Genomic DNA, 23,194 nt, shown 5'->3' with positions numbered 1-23,194 from the left:
TAGCATGGAATAAGGAGTTGAGCAGTAAGGAAATAAATGCTGCTTAGGAACTGACAAAGAAATACATTCACACATTGATGCATAATAGCATCAATGTGTGAATGTATTCCAAAGGCCAAAAGGTAGGTTTGAAATGGAGGAATGAGGAGCTTAAGCATGAAATCTGGAAGAAGAAGGTATTTTGGAAAGAGTACAAGATGAATAATGGTAATAACCAATTACATGAAAAGTATAAAGAACAAGCCAGGAGAGTGATTCAGTTAGTAAGGAAAACAAAAGTGCAGTATGAGCAGAAATTGGAAAATCAAGCAAAGAAAAACCTTAGAGAGTTTTTTTTTTTTTTTTTAAGATATGTGGCAAGTAGAAGGAAGAATGATTATGGCAAGATAATATTAATGGATGAAAATGGTAACTGATGCAGAAGACATTGTTGAGGTATTCAGTGATAAACTTATAAGGGTGTTTCATTCTGATCAGGGTGGAATCATGAGGAACTTGAGTGTAGAAGACACAGGAGAGGATTCCTTAATTGTGAGTGTGCAGGAGGTACTTGAAGAAATAAATGACCTTTAAGTCAATAAGGTGATAGGATTTGATGTCATATCACAAGGCGTCTTAAGTGAATGTTCTAGGGAATTGGCAGTTACATTGGCATGCTTGTTTAATAAGAGTCTTACAACAGTACAGGTTCCAAGGGAGTGGAAAGAAGGTAAAATTGTTCCACTGCATAAAGGTGGTGATAAGACTGTGGATTCAAATTACAGGCCAATTTGTATAACTGGAGTTGTGAAGGTACTAGAGCAATTGGTACCCTGAAGGGTTGATAACAGCAGTACTCTCTGTGGCTATCAGGGAGATCATATTTTACTAACTTACATACTATAACATAACTATAACTTACATACTTACATACTTTGGACAGGGGAGATGCATATATACAGTGGGGTACTTGGATTTTGCAAAAGCTTTTGAAAGACAGCCACATGACAGCCAGTTAAATAAATTGAAGCAGATGGAATTAGATAACAAGGATGTCAGATAGACATCAGAAAGTTGTATATGGCAGGGTAGTATCCCGAAAGAGGAAGGCCACTAATGGTGTGGTGCAGAGGGTCAGTTTTGGGACAATTGTTGTTAAATTTGTATGTCAATGATATTGGAATGAGCTTAACTAGTTATATGCAACTGTTTCAAGAATGCAAAATTGAGGAGAGCAGTGCAGAATCAAGCTGATGTTATGGCCTTACAGGAGGACTTGAATAGATTGCATGAATGGGCAGGTAAGTGGAACCATCATTTCAGTGTTGCCGAGTGTAAGGTTTCGAGATTTAATAAGAAACAATGGGATTCAAAGTAAACACTTGGTGAGGAAACTTTAAAGAAAGTACAGGAGATGAGAAATCTGGGAGTAGTGATGGACAGGGACCTGAAATTCAGAGGCCACACTGCACAAGTTGTGAAGACATCACATTGGATAATGGCAATGAGAGCAGGACCCTGAAATGCAGAAATAAAGAGGATATGAAGGCCTTAATCAGACCTCACATGGATTTTTGTACACAGATTTGGTCACTTGGTTTTCATGGTAATAAGAATATGTTCGAAAGGATCCAGAGAAGGTTCACAAAGGTGGTCAATGGTCTCTGGAATTGGAATACAAGGACAGATTGAGAGAATGTAAATAGGAGGAAAAGGGGGGATATGATTGAAACATATAAGCTACTCAGGGGTTATCAGGTTAACATGGAAGAGATTTTTCATAGAATGGGAGAGGAGGATAGAACAAGAGGCCATTGCTAGAAACTGTATAAGGAGGATGATGAGTGGAATGCATCGCCTGAGTGCGTTGTGAATGCAGACACATTGAATCAGTTGAAGGTATGGTTGGATGAGCATTGTGTTCAATAGTGTGTACCTCCCATAATGAATCTGATCCCATGGAGGTCATGTGTTAATAATGTCCACAAAGGTAGAAGTCAATAAATTTCAGTCAGGGAATAATATATCTTCTTCTTCTCCTCTTCCGTCTAAGACGGGTTGAGTCTTCTCTTGAGCACGATCTTCCAGTCTTCTCTATTCCTTACTGTTCGAAAAAGTTCCTTATATGTTCTGCATCCCGAGATGTTCTTTATTAATTTCAGACAGGTAATTCTTGGTCTTCCGGGTCTTCTTTTTTCAGTTGGAAAAGTATTGATTAGGACGTTAGGAAGTCTGTCTGCGTCCATGTGCACAGTGCGTCCAAACCATCTCAGTTGTTGTTTTCTAATTTTTTCTATTATTGTCTTTTTATACAATAGTTCTTGTCTGACTGTGATGTTTGTTTTCTTTTCTATCCAACTTGTTCTATTTATTTTTCTTAAGCATTTCATTTCAAGTGCCAGCAGTTTTTTCTCCTCTCTTTTTTTTTAACTGTCCACGCTTCTGCTCCATAGATGACTGTTGGTATAATTATTGCTTATATAATTTGATTTTGGCTTGCTTAGATATCTTGTTCGTTTTCAAGATTTTCTGTAATTTTCCCATGATGGTCCATCCTATTGCTATTCTGTGTTTGATTGTTTTGAGTTCATCTATTGTTTCTGTTAGTTTTGATCCAAGGTATATGAAGTTGTCTACTTGTTCTATTTGTTCTCCGTTTAGGGTGGCTCAGATGGTAGTTCTGTTCCTCCCTATTTTCATCACTTTTGTCTTTTGTAAATTTATTGTCATGTCATATGTTTTACAGGTTTTGTTTAGCATGCTGATCAACTTTTGTAGTTCATTTGGGGTTCTTGCAAGAAGGACGAGATCATTTGCATATTTGATATTATTTATGTTTAAACCATTGACATTGATTCCAGGCTCATTGTCTATTGCCTTCTTTACAACTTCTTCACGATATATGTTGAATAGGCATGGGGATAATGGGCATCCTTGCATTACTCCTTTTTGGATCTCTATGGGTTCTCTTGTGAGTGTGTCCTTTTTAATTGTTGCATTTGTCTTGGAGTAATATTTTATCAGATACTGTATTATATATTTGTCTATCTTTTTCTAGTAGAATTTTAAGAAGGATTTCTCTGTTGATGTTATCGAAAGCTTGTTTAAAGTCCACAAAACAGTTCTTTATGGTCTTCCCAGTTGAGCTCTGCTAGTTGGTGCAATGTGAAAATTTGGTCTATTGTTGAACAGTTTCCTAGGAAACCAACTTGTTCTATGCCTATCATTTCTTCATAGGTGTTTTTTAATCTATTTTGTATAATTCTTATGAATATTTTATAGGTGTGAGGGAATAAATTGATTACTCTGTAATTTCTGCAGTCTCTTTTGTCTCCTTTCTTATATATTGGGATGATCTTTCCGGTGTTCTCCAGTCATCTGGAATCTCTCCTGTTTGTAGTATTTTATTGAATAAGGTTGTTAAATATTCTATTGATATGCTGCCTCCATATGACCACAGTTCAGTAGGGATAGTATCAATGCCTGATGCTTTATTGTTTTTCATCTGTTTTATTGCGTATCTAACTTCTTCTTGTAAAATTTTTGGGTGATCATTATTTTCTTCTATTGTTGGCATTGTAGTTTTGTTTCCTTGGTGGAAGGTAGTCTTAAAATGGTTTGACCAGATTTTTCTTATATATTCAATATTCTCTGTTTCATTCATCTTGTTGTTTATCATTGTTACTGGTTTTGCTGAGAATTCCTTTGTAATTTCTCTTAAAGTATCATGGAAGACTTTTAGTTTGTTTTGTTGATATGCTTCTTGGCATTTCTAAGCTTTTTCTTCTAACCATTTTTCTTGGCTTTTTTGCATAGGTTATCAACTTTATTTTTTAGTGCTCTGTATTTTTCTCTATTCTCTTCATTGTTTTGTTGGTTTACAAGTATCTTGGCCTCTCTTTTCTCTTCTATGGTAGCTATGATTTCTTGGGTTATCCACTGTTTGTTTATTTTGGGTTTGGAACCTAGAGTGTCTTTTGCAAATGATAACACTGTTTCTTTTCCTTCTTCCCAGTATTTTCTGCTGTTCTGGAAGATGGATGGTTTTAATTTCAAGCACATCTGTTCTAAAAATTGACTTCTGCTTGAGCTATCTTTTAGTTTTGATAGGTTGATGTTTTCTTCTTTTCTGATATTATTTTTCCTGTTGAATTTAATCTTCACTTTGGCAGTTAATATTTCATGGTCAGTGTCAAAATCAAAGCTTCTTAATGTCATCATCATCATCATCAAATTCCTGCCATGTACCCACAAGGGGTGTACAGGATATGATAGTACTACATGAAAAAATTATATCATTACTAACTTCCTATCTACAATTTTCCTCCAAATCAGTCTGTTACTTGTCAAGACTCCAACATTATCAGATCTTATATTTCTATCGTCTAAGGCACTTTGTACCTTATCAATCCACCTATATCTTGGTCTTCCTCTGGGTCGTTTTCCTGCCAACCTGGCAGAGAACACTTGTTTTGCTAATCTTTCCTCGCCCATTCTGTTTAGGTGACCATACCACCTGAGATTAGCTCTGCTAACGCATTCCTGGATGCAATGTCAAGTTCTTTCCTAATATCCTCATTTTTAATATGATATTGCCATTGATGCCATCTGTTCACGCCTCTAATCTTTCTCAGAACTCTCATATCTGCAGTCTCTAGTCTTTGGTCAAGTGTTTTACTTCTGACCCAGCTCTCAGATCATTAGTTAAAACTGGTTTGAACACTGTCTTGTCTACAGCTAATTTAGTGTTCCGACTAATTTCTCTCTTATTCCATATGAATTTATTCAATTGACTTCCCACCATACCAGCTTTGCTGATTCTGTTGTCTATTTCTATATTATTTACCATCTTCAGTAAAAATCGTGCCTAAGTAGCTGAAATGTTTCACTTGTTCCACAGGCTCTCCATTCACAACATAGTTGACATTTTCAATGATTCTGCCTATTTACATTGTCTTTGTCCTTCTATTGCTGACCCCCACACCATATCCATCACAACAGCTACTCAATCCAGTCAGAGAATCCTGCAGACCTGCAGCGGACCTATTTAGAAGCATAACATCATCCGCATAAAGCAAAGAGCTGACATTAACATCTCCAATTTTGATATCATGTTTAATACCACTTTCCTTCATAATGTGATCCATATAGATAATGAATAACAGAAGGGTTAATGTACATCCTTGTCTCACACCAGATTTAACATTAAACCATCCTCCTGTACTTCCTTCAATTCTAACTGCTGACTTACAACTGAAATAAAGACTAAGTATTGCTTGATATAATGCCCCATTGACACCAAATAACTGCAGCGTATTGAATAGCTTCTCTCTCTCTCTTGGCACCTTATCATATGCCTTTTCCAAATCGACAAAACTTAAATACAGATCTTTGTTATATTCCCATGCTTTCTCGACTATTTGTCGTAAAGTGAAGATCTGATCCTGACAGCCTCTGTTTGGCCTGAATCCAGCTTGTTCTTCACCAAGCTTTTCTTCCACAATTCTTCTCAACCGTTTCTCAAGTATACTTGCATAGATTTTGCCAGGAACACTCAGTAGGGAAATACCTCTGTAATTCTCACATTCAGTTTTATTTCCCTTTTTATATATGGGTACTATGAGAGCTCTACTCCAATCATCGGGAATTCATCCCTCTGTCCAGGCTTTCTGAACTATGCAGTGCAGCCACTGTAAGACTCTTATACCACCATACTTCAGCATTTCTGGTCGAATATCATCTACTCCTGCTGCCTTTCCACATTTCAGGCCTTTGATGGCTTTTTCTACCTAAAGTATGGATATGTATTCCTGCCTGCATGTCTGGTCAGTGTTTTTTACCACTGTACTGTCATCACTGCTTGCTTCATTTAGCAGTTTTACTTCTTAATGTTTGTACATTATTTACTGATCTTTTCCATTGTTTGTTTATGATGACATAGTCTATGCAGTTCTTTATATTACCATCTGGGGATGTCCATGTATATTTATTATTAGGGCGTTGATAGAACAATGTGTTTGTAATCATTAGATCGTTTGATTTACAGAAGTGGAGTAATTGTTCTCTTCTGTCGTTAAGCTCTCTGTATCCAATTTCCCCATCACATCTTTTTTGTCTGCTGCGAACTGTCCTATTCTAGCATTAAAATCTCCCATCACTATCATGAGTTCTCGATTTTTGGGATTATCTATTTCCTGTTGTAGTTCTTCATAGAAATTTTCTATTTCTTCCTCTGAATGGTTACTGTCTGGTGCATATATTTGGATTATTTTAATTGTTTGAACTTTTTCTTTTGCTTGAAGTTTGGCTGTCATTATTCTAGGAGACACTGGGTTTATTTCAATTACTGAGTGTGTAAGTTTCTTTTCAATTAATAATGCAACTCCTTCTCTGTGTATGTTATCTTTTCTTCCTGAGAAGTACAGTCTTCCTTCTGGTAAATCCATCTCCACACCAATGTGTCTCTGATAAACCTAAAATACTCCATTTCAGTCTTTTTAAATTCTCCTGGACTAATTGCAATTTTCCAGGTCTGTATAGTGATCTTATGTTGAGGGTGGCTACATGTTTCACATCCTTGGCTGACCATATTGCTGATTTCTCACCTACTCTATGTGGTCTTTGAGTAGGCGCATTGGTTGTCCCGTACGCAGTAGCACTATCTCGGTTTGTTGACTTTCTCCTGCTCATGAAAGTTACTGGCATAATAATGTAGCCAGCTTGCAATGCCTCTGCTACATCCTTTGGTCCATGGCTCTTTATTCTTTATTCTGAGCAACCCATTTGGGTTTCCCCCATCCGCCACCCAGGGGACGCGCCTGGTAGGAGTGTGGCCTCCCCCAAGTTGGTGCTTGGGGAGCTCGTTGATATATACACAACAAGAATTAAGCATGGGAGAAAGATTAGTTAATTTTGTTCTTGAAACTCAAAACATGTCTTTCTCATCAATACATACGTATTTTGTGTTAACAGAAGTTCTCTAAGAAAGATAGCAACAATAAATCTCCTTGCACATTAGTTATTACACAAGAAACGGACAACTCATACCTGTATCTTCAACATATGCCTTACTGTATAGAAATTAACAGTTTATTTCATAGGCTTCATGCATTTAGCAATGGAATAGAATACAACTACATTAAAATGTTCCTATAGTTTTACTTGAGAGCTATCAGTTCCACATACACACACACACAGAAAATGGCTCTGTAATCTTAAATCACAAAACAAAATTCACAACAGTGAAGATACGTCAACTTCTCAACAGGAAATTATATAAGGAATCAGAAGAAAATTACCACTCATTCCTTATTTTCTTTATTTCTCAAATGTAATCATTTACAGACTATGTACACCTTACTGATACTTCGTGTTGCTGCTGAAATAGAAAACTGTCTATCAGTGACTTGACCATAAGACATGGTTCAGCTTAATGGACTCATTAGTCATCTATTTATTAATAGTGAAACTACATGCACTGCAACTATATTCTTACAACAGAATATCATTTTGACAAACAAAATCTTACAATATTTTTAAAGATCTTTTATTCCAATTTTTAAATTAAACTAACAATGAACGTTTTTGGAGTGCTTAAGGGTCAAAGCTATATAACTGAGAGGAGACCTCCACATAGCCTCTAAAGGAATGTGGAGAACTGATCAGGGCTTCTGACCTAATGTCCAATACTCACCTTCTTGTGGTGCACCCTGTTAGGTATCTACCTGGATATGGAACGAACGAGGATGGGCTGGCAATTTGGGATTTAGCCGAACAAATTGTATTCTTATCGGCTTAAACCAAAATAAAAAATGATGGTAGAACATGACAGAATTTCATGCCGGCTGGGGCGTTGCCTGGTTAAACAAAGTCCCAATTATTTTCGCAAGGGGACCAGGGCAAACAGCGTAAATTCAGCTACTGGAACAAATCCTAAAATCCACCCAACTCAACATCACCAGAGTTCAAGTTCAGTACCATCAACATAAGAAGCCTGAAAGGTAAAGAAATGGAGCTAGCTGAGGAATTGGATAAGTACCAGATCGACGTAATAGGGGTGACTGAAACAAAAAAAAAAGGTAAAAACTGGCGAGATCTTTACGAGCAATAAATACCAAATGATATATTCAGGCAATGACAATCAAGGAAAAGGAGTAGCCATAGTATTCAGCACTAAATACGAGGCTAATCTTCTTGAATGGCAGGCAGTCTCAAGTAGTGATGTTGCAAATATGAGAATGAGAAACTGGACAATGAGACTTATTTGTGTCTAAGGTCTCACAGAAGGTTCTAATAAGTAAAAGTGGAGGAATTTTTTGAAGCTTTAAAGAAAGCAACTGACACAATGAAAAACTGGTCCTTGTTGAGGATCTAAATAGCAGAGTAGGAAATGAATGTCAGACATAAAAAAATATTTTGGGAAAATTTGGAGAAAAGAGCAAAACCAATAACAATGGCAAATACCTGGATTTATGCTCAGGACATGAACTGGTTATTACTAACACAATGTTCCAACATAAAAATGTGCACAAATTCACGTGGAGAGAAGAGGCAAGGAATAAGAAAAGTCTCATTGACTATGTTATTATTGATAGTGATGTTTTCTTCCTGGTACAGGACACCAGAGTGTACAGAGCATTTGAAATTAGAAGTAATCACCATTTAGTGTTGAGCAGGATAAAATTGAATTTCATATTGAAAAGAATAACATGTAAGAAAGTTTTAAAGCGAATAATAGTTGAGCAGCTCTCAGATGTGAACTGTAGACTAAAATACTCAAACATGATTGAGGAAAAAATGAAAGAGTTTGAGAACAGGAAACAAACCTTGGAGATTCAGTGGCAAGCTCTGAAGAAAATCCTGATTGATTCAGCCAGAGAGGCATGTGGTGAGGTTGTCTGTAAGGATAGAAAAATCAGAACTCCATGGTGGACACAGGAAGTTAAAGAGGCAATGAAGGAAAAGAAGAAAGCATATCAAAAGTTACTGGCAAATAAGTCAGCTTGAGACAAATTTAAGAAAGCTAAACACTGTATAAAACTAGCTAAACAAAAGTCATGGGAATACTTTGGCAAGAACATAGAAAATAAATATCAAGAAGGTGACAAGATATTCTTGCAGTTGTTGAAGAAGCTCAGAAATGGAGGAAAGAGTGCTGTAAAAGGAGTTAGAGATGATAAAGGTGACATGAAAACAGGAGAAAAAGATATCCTTGAAGTATGGAGTAATTACTTTGAAAAACTGCTAAATGAAACAAGCAGTGATGACAGCACAGTGGTAAAAAAACAATGACCAGGCATGCTGTCAGGAATACAAATTCATACTTGAAGTAGAAAAAGCCATCAAAAGGCTGAAATGTAGAAAGGCAGCAGAAATAGATGATATTCAACCAGAAATGCTCAAGTATGGTGGTGTAATAGTCTTACAGTGGCTGCACTGCATAGTTCAGAAGGCCTAGACAGAGAGACAAATTCCAGATGATTGGAGTAGAGCTCTCATAGTACCCATATATAAAAAGGGAAATAAAACTGAATGTGAGAAATACAGAAGTATTTCTCTATTGAATATTCCTAGTTAGATTTCTGCCTGTATACTTGAGAAGGATTGTGGAAGGGAAGCTTGATTATAATAGATGGAATTATAATCAACAGTACAGAAATAGGCAAAAAGGGATTATTATACAATATGCATGGATGAAAATTAAATTTAGCAATGCCAAATAGAGACTGTCAGGATCAAATCTTCACTTTACGACAAATTGTTGAGAAATCATTGGAATATAACAAATATCTGTATTTAAGTTTTGTAGATCTGGAAAAGGCATATGACAAGGTGCCAAGAGAAAAGCTATTCAATATGATACAGTTATATGGTGTCAATGGGGCATTATATCAAGCAATACTTTGTCTTTATTTGAGTTGTAAGTCAGCAGTTAGAACTGAAGGAAGTACAGGAAGATGGTTTAATGTTAAATCTGGTGTCAGACAACGATGTACATCATCTCCTCTTTTATTCATTATCTATATGAATCACATTATGAAAGAAAGTGGTATTAAACCTGATATCAAAATTGGATATGTTAATGTCAGCTCCTTACTTTATGCAGATGATGCTATACTTTTAAATAAATCCACTAGAAGTCTGCAAGATTCCCTGACTAAATTGAGTAGCTGTTGTAATAGATAAGGTATGAAGGTCAGAAAATAGGCAGTTCAATTTTTCAATTCACAATGCATTGAAAATGTCAACTGCATTGTGAATAGAGAACCTGTGGAACAAGAAAAACATTTCAAACTACTTAGGAATGATTTCTAGTGAAGATGGTAAATTAAATATGGAAATAGACAACAGAATCAACAAAGCTGGTTGGTTGGTTTATAGTTTATTTGGTACAAAAACTACAAAGGTCATGCTGTGCCATACTGAAGGTTACAACATTAGCATTTACAGAAAATTGTAAACAATATGTCTCTACAAGAATCTAGTTTCACAAAGCAGCATCTCTAGGTAAACAGAACTGCTGCAGAGGGCACAGCAACACACAAGGTCAGAGGTTATTACAGTAGTGCAAAAATTGTTAACAATATAAGTTAATACATAATATATGAAACACTAAGCCAAGGAATGCAGTATCTACATATATGTAAAATTATAATAGATGCCTTTATAACAGTACAGAAATAGGCAAAAAGGGATTATTATACAATATGCATGGATGAAAATTAAATTTAGCAATGCAGTATAAACAGAATTTAGCAATACATATAAACAGAATTACTAGAAAGTACACAAATAGGTAAGATGTCCTACAACACTACATGATTATTCGAAAAATAAAGTAGTAAATAAGATGCATACACAAAATGTATGTTAAGTGATGCAGTATCTACATATAAACAAAATTACTGCAAAGATTTCATCAGTACATAAATAGAATAAAATAACTATAGGTTAACATATGTATATACGAAACAAGTCAAGGAAAGCAGTGTCTACATCTAGTAAGATTACAACAAACATTATTATACTAATACTTAAAGAGTCAGAAAGGAATTATTTATACAGCATTGATGCATAAAATTTAACATTATGGTATTTACATATTAACAAAATTACAGCAGGGTGATACAAATATACAAGATCAAGGCCTATGGTAATACATAATTGGTCAGATTTAACCTAATGAATAATATGTATGTATAAAAGTAAGTTAAGCAAAAAAAGTATTTACATATAAACAAATTTATGGTCGAATGTGTTTGTACAAATTAATTCTTTCTAAAAATTAAAAACATCATGCAATTTGCCTGAGTCTGATAGCATTTCCCTGAGTATATATGGCTTGGTTAGATAGGTGAAATTTTCATTCCTCTCTCGTGTAAATTTTTGACAATCTACCAGAATATGATGAATAGTGAGATGTGTGTTGCATTTTTCACATATGGGAGGGTCATCAGCTCTCAGTAAATGAGAATGCATAAGGTGACTGTGACCCATGTAGAGCCTAGCAAGGACAACCTCCTCCCTTCTCTTGTTTAATTTCAGGTTTAATGTTATAATTTGTTTGTTGATGCTTCTGTTAACATGGCAAGAATGTCTGTTAACATTCTTGCCATGTTAACTCCCACTGCACAATTAGCTTTGATCTTATAAGTTGTCTGTAGTCTGTATGTGGAACTGTCAAACAGTATGTGTAGAAAGTATGAGCTGATTTAGCAGCTGCATCTGCAGCCTCATTTCCTTTGATTCCGATGTGGCTGGGAATCCAGCAACAAAGCTGGTATTATAAGAAGTCAGCTGAATAAATTTATATGGAATAATGGAGAAATTAGCCAAAACACTAAATTTGCTATATACAAGATAGTATTCAAACCAGTTTTAACTTATGGATCTGAGAGCTGGGTCAGAAGTAAAACACTTGACCAGAGACTATGGATATGAGAATCCTGAGAAAGATTAGGGGAGGCATGAACAGATGGCATCAATGGCAATATCATATTAAAAATGAGGATATTAGGAAAGAACTTGACATTGTCAGCATCCAGGAATGTGTTAGCAGAGCTAATCTCAGGTGGTATGATCACTGGTGATCAGGTGTTTTGCTAATCTTTAGCAAAACATCTGAAAGATTAGCAAAACAAGTGTTCTCTGCCAGGTTGCAGGAAAAAGACCCAGAGGAAGACCAAGATATAGGTGGATTGATACAGTAAAAAACGACTTAGAAGATAGAAGGATAAGATCTGATAATGTTGGAGTCTTGACAGGTAACAGACTGATTTGGAGGAAATATGTAGATAGGAAGTTAGTAATGACATAATTTTTCATCGTATCCTGTATACCCCTTGAGGGTATATATATCAGGAATTTGATGAACTTTTTCTGTAAACAAAATTTTATATAAGGATACATTAATATCGTTACATGTGAAATGCATGTGAAACTTGAAGAATAGGTGGATACACAGATGAAGTCTTGATTAAGAAGGCTACGGATAAGAAAATTGGATATAAGTATTTCTGATTAATCATCAGTAGTTTTTTTTAAGTGCTTATGTGTGAGAACAGTTGTAGAAGTTGTATGCTTGTGTGTGTGTGAGAGAGAGAGAGAGAATGAGAAGTTGTCGATTTTTTAACGGGGATGTGAGGAGAGAGAGCTTGTGTGTGTGTGCATGTGTAAAGTGTGATTTGAATGCAGAGTTAATGGGCAGTAATGTATTGGTGAGACTGGCAAGAAAATACAACATGAAGAATAGATACTTGCTCATTTGATGGCAAAGAAAGATAATGTGAAATAATAACAAGTGAACAGTAAAAAAGGTATGAAAAAGCAGGCAAGTAATCATGTGCAAAACATCATCAATAGCAGCATAAAAGATGTAAACGATACTGGAGTGAAAGTGGGGCAGAGTAAATGTGGTATGATAGCAATGACTGGCATAGTTGATCAGTAAAACAAAGGGAGATGCAGAAGACAGTGGAACTGTAGAGAAACGAGGGCAATATGACAATGAAGTTAGTATATCAGATATAAACACGAGTAAGAATATTAGAAAATAATTAGGTTGACGAACAAAGGAGGGTGAGTGCAAAGTGAGATATAGCATTTAGAGAAGAAATCAGTTATTGAAAGTATAAAAAGGATGATGCTGGTAGAGTTGTTGAAGATGAATGACCATTGGAAAAGTGTAAAGTAGTGTAGTGTTATTTAGAAAACTATGGTGAAATATGTGAAAATGGAACAAGTGCTAAATGCATGTTCAGAAGGAAAAAGATAGGAAGAGTGAGTGAGGCTGTGGAGAAGAGACAAAGTGCAGAAGAACTGACTGAGCTGATAGGAACAATGATTTATAAAGATGTGTGAATGAAGTACTACTGCAAGATTTGAGAATGTTGCTGAAGATTGTGTGGTAGAAGAAATGAGAAGAATTCTCTAAGTGTGGTGCAAAGGTATGATAGTAGGGAGCTAAGAAAGTAATGATTATGAATGGCATGACACCCATTATATGTAGGAAAAGAGCCTTGAATATGTGAATATACAGAATAAATATATGAATATACAGAATAAATTTCAAAGTAGGGTTGGGAGAGTGAGCTATTTATTTGGCAGAGATGGTGGTCTGCATTTAAATGAGTGTCAATGTGAAACAAGGTAGACAGTTGCTGAGAAAAGAACTGGGGGGGGGGGGTGCACAGGCAGGAATGAACATTATAGTGGAAATGTGAAAGCATGCTATGGAGATCAGTGGGAGATAAATCAGGAGGGAATGCAAGATAAGTATGCAGAGATAACTCAATGGCAAGTAACAAAGTCAAAGGTTGTGTCGAATGATGGAGTGAGAAACAAACTCAAAGGCTGTATCAAATGATGAGCAAGTACTATGATCACCAATGCAAGGAGTATTAGGAATTAAGGTGCAGGTTTAGTGGCCTTGATAAAATTAATCAAACTCCAAATCATTAATGTCAGTAAAAATGTAGTTAACAGAGGATAATGTACTCAAAGAAACAGAATACAATAGTTATAATATTTTTCAAAAAGACAGAGGATAAAAGAGGGGATTGGATATTAGTGATGATTCAGAAAAATTATGTCCTCTCCACATGAATCTTGAAAAAAGTAGTTATGGTGATGCTCAATCCATCTGATGTGAGGATGAGATGAGCATGAATTTTAGATATTTAATGGAATGTTGCTACAGACCAGGAAAGGATTCACTGAGCAATGACATTCATCTCTCACCTAAAGACAATCACAAACATTTGAACCCATAACCTGTTGGTTGGAAAGTGGGTATGCTAATAACTTAGCCAACCAGAGGGTATGGTGGTAGAGGAACTCATGGTGAGTAAGCAGGAGGTATACACAGAATTACAAAGACAATGTTATTAAGGCAGTAGGATTTGACAGTATATCACAGCATGTCTTGAAGGAATGCTTCAGGGAATTAACAGCACCCTTGGCACACCTGTTTGATGTGCATCTTGCAACAGGGCAACTACCAAAAATGGAAAGATTCAAAACTGTTCCACTTCACAAAGTAAAACAGAGTAAACTCTCCCATAATGAATATGAAGCACTACTGAAAATAAAGAATAATAAAATGGTTACTTAATCTGATAAGGGTAATGTTACAGTAGTTCTTAACCACCATGATTACACATCAAAACTTGCCTCTTTGCTCAAATATCATTCAATCTACCTTCCCTTAGACCAGGGGTCGGCAAACTTCTTTGACCGTCGACTCCTTCAAGAGTTTCTTGACATTTTATCGACCCCCTCTATTTTACTATTACGTAATTATAATAGGACAAGCAAAAAAGATGCTTATGTGAGTTTTTAGATTGTTTATTTTATAGTTACAGTGTTTCTTGTATGTATAATATAGTATATATTATTATATTGGCTTAACGTCAAAGGGATACGTTTTTGTTTTTGACGTCCTTCTTAACATTATATATTTGATAGGAGGGATAAATAATATATAAAATATAAAATTTAATTTAGATAACAAAATAATAATACAATCTTCCTATAGGTATATATAGGATGTACAAAACTACCAACCCTGCTCAACTCTTCAACATAGAGAAAGTTCATGAATGAATAACAATTGAATTATAATATGTATGTTGATGAATTTTTGGAACATTAATGCTAACTTGAATGTCGATGTGCAAAAATGAGACTGGGATCGAATACGTGCAATTGTATAAGTAAATAAGCAACCATGCACGTGTTGCAATCTCGCTCCCGTCGCACCGGAACCTGTTTATTGATAAATACGTTATTTTGGCCTCCGTAACTATTTTCATGACCTTGCTCCATCTTACAGGTCCTATTCATATCACTGTTCCCACGATTCACTCTTAATTATGTTCAGGATGGAGGTAATCCAAGTTAACCGAATTAAATATTACCCGTACAATGATGTCTTATATTTTTCTATCGACCCCTGAGCCTGAATCGACCCCTAACAATGTTATATCGACCACTGCCTTAGACTATGATCCTACCAACACAGAGATAAGATCATGTCAGACTCTTTTAAAAAGTCACCTCTTAGCCTGTTGAAATTACTAATAAACTAAAACCACATAATTCTAGACACCTCCTGTATATATGGACTACCTAAAATCCACAAACAGAATGTACAATTATGCCCAATGGTACATGCCAACTGATTCACCCACCTACAAATTAGCTTTTCCAATATATGGCAATACCGCTTCACATATAAAAACTCAGCCCACTTTAAAGACAGTATAAGAAAACCTCACACTCTAACACAGCAACATTATGATCAGTTTTAAGGTCTCCTTTCTGTTCAACAATGTCCCACTTAAAGATAAGTTGAACCTTATTCAAGTTGATTTCTTCACGACATTCAGGCCTCGTTCACGTTCACTATGAACTTGGGTTATTTCATTTGACTAAAAAAATTTAAAAAAAAGAGAGACAGCCATGGGCTCTGCTTTCTTTCTCCCTGGCTAATTACTTCATGGGAACTTTTGATGAGAAAGCATCAAACTATAATACACAGCATTAGTCTTATCATTCTCTTATGAAGCAGAACAATTTTTCTACTCTTTTTGAACTGTTCCCAATGTAAGACTTAAACAAGTATGTCAGCTGTTGTCAACTTCCTGAAACATTCTTTCAAAACACAAAGTGTCACAAGCACTTAGAGCCTAACATCACATTTACTCAATTACCTATATACATTCTATACCAGTCTCTCTTCCTTCCTTCTCACAATCTGCATGAACATATTCACAAAGATAAAATATACTATCTTATCAAAAATATCCAGATGCTTACTCATCTCAACTTTCACTCTAATATGGGCATTAGTATAGAGTTTGTCCACCCTTTTCTGCTAAAACAGCCTTCAATCTTTTGGGAAGCTTTCCACTAGATTTTGGAAGTTACTGTGGTAATACTTTCCCATACTTCAGAAGAGCATTAGTACGGATGGTAATGGATATTGGGCAATTTGGCCTGACTCACAATCAGCATTCCAATTCATCCCACAGACATTTACTGGAATTGACATCAGAACTGGATAGAGCCCAGTAAAGTTCCTCTCAAACCATTCCTGAAGACCTTGATTTGTTGACAGAGGAACTGCTGTGTTGTTACATGAAAGAGCCTCCACTGACTTGTTATAAAGCCAGAATTGTCTAGAATGTCATTATAGGCCACAGTGTTAAGATTTCCCATCGCTGGTACTAGGGAGCCCATGTTAAACTATGAAAAACCCTAGATAATGATGCCTCCACCACCAAACTTCAGTTGGCATAACACATTCAGGAGGTGGCATTCTCCTGGCATTTGCTAAACCCAAACTAGTTCATCTTGAGTGGTAGGGCCTTAGTAGTAATGATCTCCTTTCCATCCAATTCTTCATTCCATGATACCAATAATGCAGAAGTCATATTACTCCTATACAGTAGTCAAACAATGTCACACCTTATTATGAAAATACTCTGGATTAGAGATAGATGTTGAAAGTTTTTTTTTTTAATTTAATTTAATTTTTTTTAAAACTTGGTTATACTAAAAATTAAAGATGCCAAGAAATTACAGTACAATTGACCATTGAACAACATGGGGGTTAGGGGTGCGGATCCCCATGTAACTTTTGACCACCAAAAAACTTAACTAATAGCCTACTATTGACCTGAAGCCTTATCAATAACAAACAGTCAACTAACACATATTTTGTATAGTATGTATGTATTATATTCTTACAATAAAGTAAGCTAGAGAAAAAATAACATAAGGAAGTGAAAGTACATTTATACTACTGTATTTATCGAAACCGTAAGTTTATGTTGTCTGTTACAAGATGAATCGTATGCTTGTCTTAATAGATACAAGACACTGCAGATGTTATACATATTACTAATATTAGACATCAGAAATGAAAAGATAATGTGAAAAAGAAATTCATATTATTTACAGGAATAACGGTTCATGCACTGATAATGAAGCAGCAGCAATATGATTGCTTTATGGTAGCCTAGTGCAATCAATATGATTGCTTCGCAGTAGTCTAGCCTATACACTAATGAATGAATCACCATAAAATTTTCATTTTGTTAATTAAGTTAACTAAACAGTTCATTTTATGCAGTTATGATTTAAGACTGCATCTTTATGTTTGTTTACAAATCTCTCGACTGCAAATGGTCACGTACAGTCTGTAAGTGTTTGTGTGCATAAGTTTTGATAAATTTTAACTTTTGATAATAGATTTGTGTATTGTTAAATTTGTGATCTTTGTAAACTTCATAAGAGAATTTACTTGATCACAATTTAACAAGTAGAAACCTTAATAAGAAAATCGTGCTTACATCTAAGTATAAAATGACATAAATATATTGAAAAGAATAATTGTTAACTCATATAAGTACATTGATAGTATAATATCAGAAAAATGAGATAATTAATTTACACTATTTAGTTATAAGAATTTTGCATGTAAAAGGCTTGCTTGTTATACACTTGAAACAAGAGATTGTAAGTTATGCTAATTCTTAGAAAAAATAGGTGAGCTGATAGAGTTTGATAAAGCTGACTCATAGGGTTACCTAGAACCAAAGTAAAGTCCAAGGTCACGGTTCCCGATTTAGACACTGCTGTGGGTCAGTCACGTGCACACAGCCCAAAGATGGAAAGTTCAGCAGAGAGACTCCACCCTAACAGGTTACGATAAACGTATCCTAATGTTTGGAGGAAGAAAATTGCAGGAGGTGGCGGTAGGTTCATAATATAAAAGGGTTAGAACCCCCCCACGAGGTCTTTTGCTAGTTTTCGTTTGGAGGTTACCTTATGCAGTTTCCTGAGTGACGGTCAGGAGTCCCCCTCCATCCGCCATGACATGGAATATTAGTAAGTGGGATTTAGGTCCCGTTTTCCTACCATCAAGAACAAAGGACGCCACATGGTCGGGAAGAAAGGTATTTACTGTATACTAAGCCAACTCTGGTCTAAAGGAAGGAGACTATCAATAGAAATTGTGGATATCCTCATGGCAAATCTGATGACTGCAGAACAGCAGATAGATCGTATTTCCTTAGAAGAGGCCTGATATGCTGCAACCGAGATGGCCCTTATGATCTGAAGTACCCCAAATATGTCCCACTACAGAAGGAGTTTTTCTTCAGGAATCGCAGACAAGTAGCGTCTAGTAGAAGAGCTTTATCAAACGGTATTGTGAAAGATTTTATGTTAATTCTGTTAATTTAATATGGCTGTAATTGTAGTTCATATTACTAAGCAATTTGAAGGACTTGAATGAGGGTTGAACTAGGACTTTAGCTCACTTAATAGTATAGAGAAAGAGGGAACTAGTTTATTAGCATTCCTGAACAAGCGATAGTGTGTATTGATACTAGTATATGTAATTTACCCTTAACTGAGAAAGGTCAAAAGGATTGAATGTGGCATTCATTGTAGCAATGGAATTGCTAAGCCCTCATAACTCTTGTGAATTAATGTGTGTCATCCATTTGTATCTAATTGAAATATTGTATCACATTATTGTGCTTAAGCAGTTGAAAGATATAAACCAACTTAATCATTGACGGGAAAGCCCCTTTATCCTGTGTGTGTAGAGTCCTTTGTGGAGGCATAACAGCTAATCCCACATGCTAGTGTAAAATTTTCATTTTTGTATTTTGCTAGACTTATTAACATTGTATTATTTTAGTATTGAATTGGAGTTTTTAGGATTTAATGTATTGTATTTATGAGTTTAATAAACTTTTGCTTATCAAATATTCAGTTGTCTGAAATTGCCATTCAATGCACTGTTTGTTATAACGTATGAACCTAGGAGCGGGGGGGGGGGGGGGTGGAAGAAAAAGTTAAGTTACGAGATCAAGGTTACGACTGCATGATTATTTCACTTCAAGACTTATTTAGGAATTTGCTTCTTGTTTTAAATTTCTTTATAAACTAAATATCCTAGATGGCGCAGCTTTAAAAAATAAATGTTTTAGGATACTAAGAGGAGCAAGAGCTTAGATTTATAGTACAGAGGTGATGATATGCAAAGAAAAAGGATAAGATATATAAAGGAAAGTAAAGTATAAAGGAAATATGTAAATAAACAAGAATGGGACACAACAGTATACTTTATGGTAGTAAATGATAAAATAGACTAGTGTCTACATATGTTTTATGCACTCATGACATACCTGACTTTTGTTTAATTTTTTTAGATATTTCTAGGCTATGCAGTTCGTCTACGAATTTTTTAAATTGTTGCAAATTTTTCCAAAACTTTTCCAATATATTTATTCAAAAAAAAAAAAAAGCATATAAGTGGAACTGCACAGTTCAAACCTGTGTTCTTCAAGATCAATTGTATATTTTTGGTTCAATTCTTTATCCAAGTGTAAGCTAACAATGTTTGTGCATGAAGTATCTTTACCAATGGCCTACTTGTATATTATTATTATTATTATTATTCAGGCCTCAAGGAGTCAAAAGACTCTTCGAGTGAGGTCCTTCCTAAGACATAAAGTCTGTCAAGACTAATCGAGGGGAGGTCCCCCCTGAGAAACACAAAGTCTATCATACCACTCTTTAAACTCACTGACCGTTCTCGCTCCCACCACTCCTCCACACAAAGAAACCACTCCTTACCCTCTTGCTCACAGTTTCCTTTCGTAACTTCCAGGGATGGCCTCTTGTCATCACTCCTTCCCGCTGTTCAACCAAGCGAAAGAACTCCCCAGTGTCAACCCTGTAACCACCTCTCAACAGTTTAAAAGTCTCAATCATATCACCTCTCCTTCTTCTATCCACCAAACTCTGCGGTCCACATTCTCTCAGCCGATCCTCATAACAATCCTTGTACAGTCCTGAAACCATCTTTGTATCCTTTCCACAGTTAATTTATCCCCTTCAAATCCTGGGGACCAAATCTGAGAACAATAGTCCAAGTGTGGTCTGATCAGAGACTTATACAACGGAATGATAACCCTCTTATCTCTGCAGGTCAGTGTCCTTCTCATAATAGCAGCAATCCTCTGTGTTACCTTCACCACCTTTGCAATATGTCCCCTAAACTTCAGGTTTCTATCAATCATCAACTCCAGATCTCTTGTCTCCCCTACTTCCTCCAGTATAACTCCTCCCACAGAGTATGCAGCATCCCATCGATGTTTCCCAAACCTCAAGACCTTACATTTTGTTGCATTGAACTGACACCCCCATTCATTTGCCCATCTATCTAGCTTATTTAAATCCTCTTGCAGGGCTACCACATCTGCACTATTACTAATAATCCTTCCCAGCTTCGCATCATCCACAAACCACTGAATAACCCCCTGCAATCCACTGGCTATGTCATTGATATAAAGGTTAAACAATATAGGTCCTAGTACTGAGCCCTGTGGGACCCCACTTGTAACCCTCTGCCTCATTGAAACTGCTCCACCATACACAACTCTGTGATACCTATCAGACAGCCAATCCTGAATCCAGTTGACCAATCTGACATCCAGACCCATGTGCTGCAACTTAAATATCAGCTTATCATGTGGCACCCTGTCAAATGCCTTCGCCAAGTCTAAGAAAATTGCAGTATATGCCTTTCCCTCATCTAATGTTCTTGTAACTTTATTATAAAAGGCTAGAATATTGCTAAAACAAGAGCGTCCTTTCACAAATCCATGTTAATTCTCAGAGATAACAATACCCTCATCTGCCCAATGCTGTATACGGTCCCTCACTACTTTCTCCAAGATCTGAACAACTACTGATGACACACTGACTTGCCTATAATTAGACACTTCCAGTCTGTTACCACCCTTATGTAATGGCACTATCTTACCTTCCTTCCATTCCCTGGGCGCCTTTGCCAAAGCCAGACTTTCATTGAAAAGCCACGTTAAAGGCACTGTCAATTCCCTAGCACATTCTCTCGAAACTTGTGGTGAAATACCATCCAGTCCCACAGCTTTACTGACATCCAGAGTACTCAGTATCTGAAACACACTCTCCTCCTGTACCTCCAGACCTCGAACCAGTCCTATCCCTCTAGCATTAAAACTGACTCCTCTAGGATGAAATACTCCAATAAAGTGTTCATTGAACAATTCCACTATGTCCTCTGCATCAGTCACTCTATTCCCATTTTTATCCCACAATATCATTCTTCCACAGTCATTTCTCCTCCTACTGGCCACATAGCTAAAAAATTCCCTAGGATTTTCTTTGGATCTTAGGGCCAATCTCCTCTCATATTCCAGTTTCGCTTTCCTTACCACACTGGTCACTCTTTTGGCCTGTGTCTTATATTCCTCATGCATCTCTTCACCTGTCTCCTTATATCTCTTCCAATAGCCTCTTTTTCGCATGCAATTCCTGTTTAATATTGTTTGTCATCCACTTTACTCCAAATTACGTCCTCTTCTTCACTCGTGGTATACAACTTACCATTGCTGATAACAAATATTCTTTCACAATTTCCCACGCACTAGTGATATCCCGGCCTTCCAATTCCTCCCTCCATGAAACTTCCCGAAGTTGACGTCTAAGACTATTATAATCACCTGCCTTATAATTCCACATAAGTTCCTGTCTCTTTGATACTCCTGCATGTCTATTCATTTTCCAAGTCAACACCATATGGTCACTCTCTCCAACTGGTGGGAGAGACGTCAACTCAGTTATTATCAACTCTTCTGATGCTATAACCAAATCCAAAACTTTTGAACCTCTTGTTCCCTCTGTTACATGTTGCCTAAGACATTTGTCTCTCAAGAATTCTAGAAATTCCATTCCCCTATTGCTACATGCATCTTCCTCTCTCCAATTCATACTACTGAAGTTAAAATCTCCCATAACAATCATTCTTCTTGCACTTGCCAAACTTAGCTGTCTAAACATCTCCTGGTCCCCATCCTCTGTGCTCCTGGGTCTGTAGCAACACCCCACTAAATATCCTGTCTTGACTACCTCTACCTCACACCATACGGTCTCAAAATCATTTGTCTCACTTCCTTCCAAATTCTCCACTCTTAGAGGACATAGATCATAAGCAGTACCCCACAACCACGCTTTCCCCTCCTATCCTGACGAAAAATGCTATTCCCAGCGACTTCTATTCCTGTTGTTATATCCCCTTCTGTCAACCATGTCTCAGTGATCGCAATAATTTTTGGCCAGGCTGATGCTATCTGCGCCACCAATTCCTCTCCCTTATTCCAGATACTCCTGGCATTAGTATAAAGCATATAAATGCCATTGTTTCTATACCCGGCATTATCCCTTCTAGACTCCACTGGGCTCAGTGTTACATGACATTGTCTCCCTTCTCCCAAGTATCCATTCCCACAAGAGGCCACCCCTGGGACACACTGACTCGTTCAGAACAGCAATCTCTCCAGATGCCTACGTCCTTCCTCATTCAAATGTAAACAGTCTCTCGCATACAATTCCTCTCTTTCCTCGCCATTCAATATCACCGCTCTTCTGCTCAGCTCATCATTATCATACCTAGGCAACACGCACACTATTTTTCCTCTCTCTGTCTTCTTCCGTACAGTCTCAAGCAAAAATCTCATATCTCTCACTGCCCGACTTACATTACCACTCAAGTCATTCGTTCCTACCATCAGAATCATCTCATCCACCCTTTTACCTCTCTTAATTGCCATAGCCACCCTTTCTATTGTTCCTCCTGGCAAACACTCCTCAC

The 23,194-nt window shown here is 36.5% G+C and overlaps 1 protein-coding gene across 1 annotated transcript in view; it reads right to left on the bottom strand.

The window, feature by feature from the left end:
- ric8a (ric8 guanine nucleotide exchange factor A) overlaps positions 1 to 23,194 on the bottom strand; it is a 340,114-nt gene that overhangs the window by 91,185 nt on the left and 225,735 nt on the right. The window lies entirely within an intron of this gene.

The sequence above is a fragment of the Typopeltis vanoorti genome, chromosome 6, assembly GCF_054136105.1.
Source record: "Typopeltis vanoorti isolate ZY-2024b chromosome 6, IOZ_Tvanoo_1.0, whole genome shotgun sequence".
NCBI classification, from domain to species: Eukaryota; Metazoa; Arthropoda; class Arachnida; order Uropygi; family Thelyphonidae; genus Typopeltis; species Typopeltis vanoorti.
The sequence above is the reverse complement of the archived record's forward strand: the minus strand, read 5'-3'. Positions and strand labels throughout refer to the sequence as shown.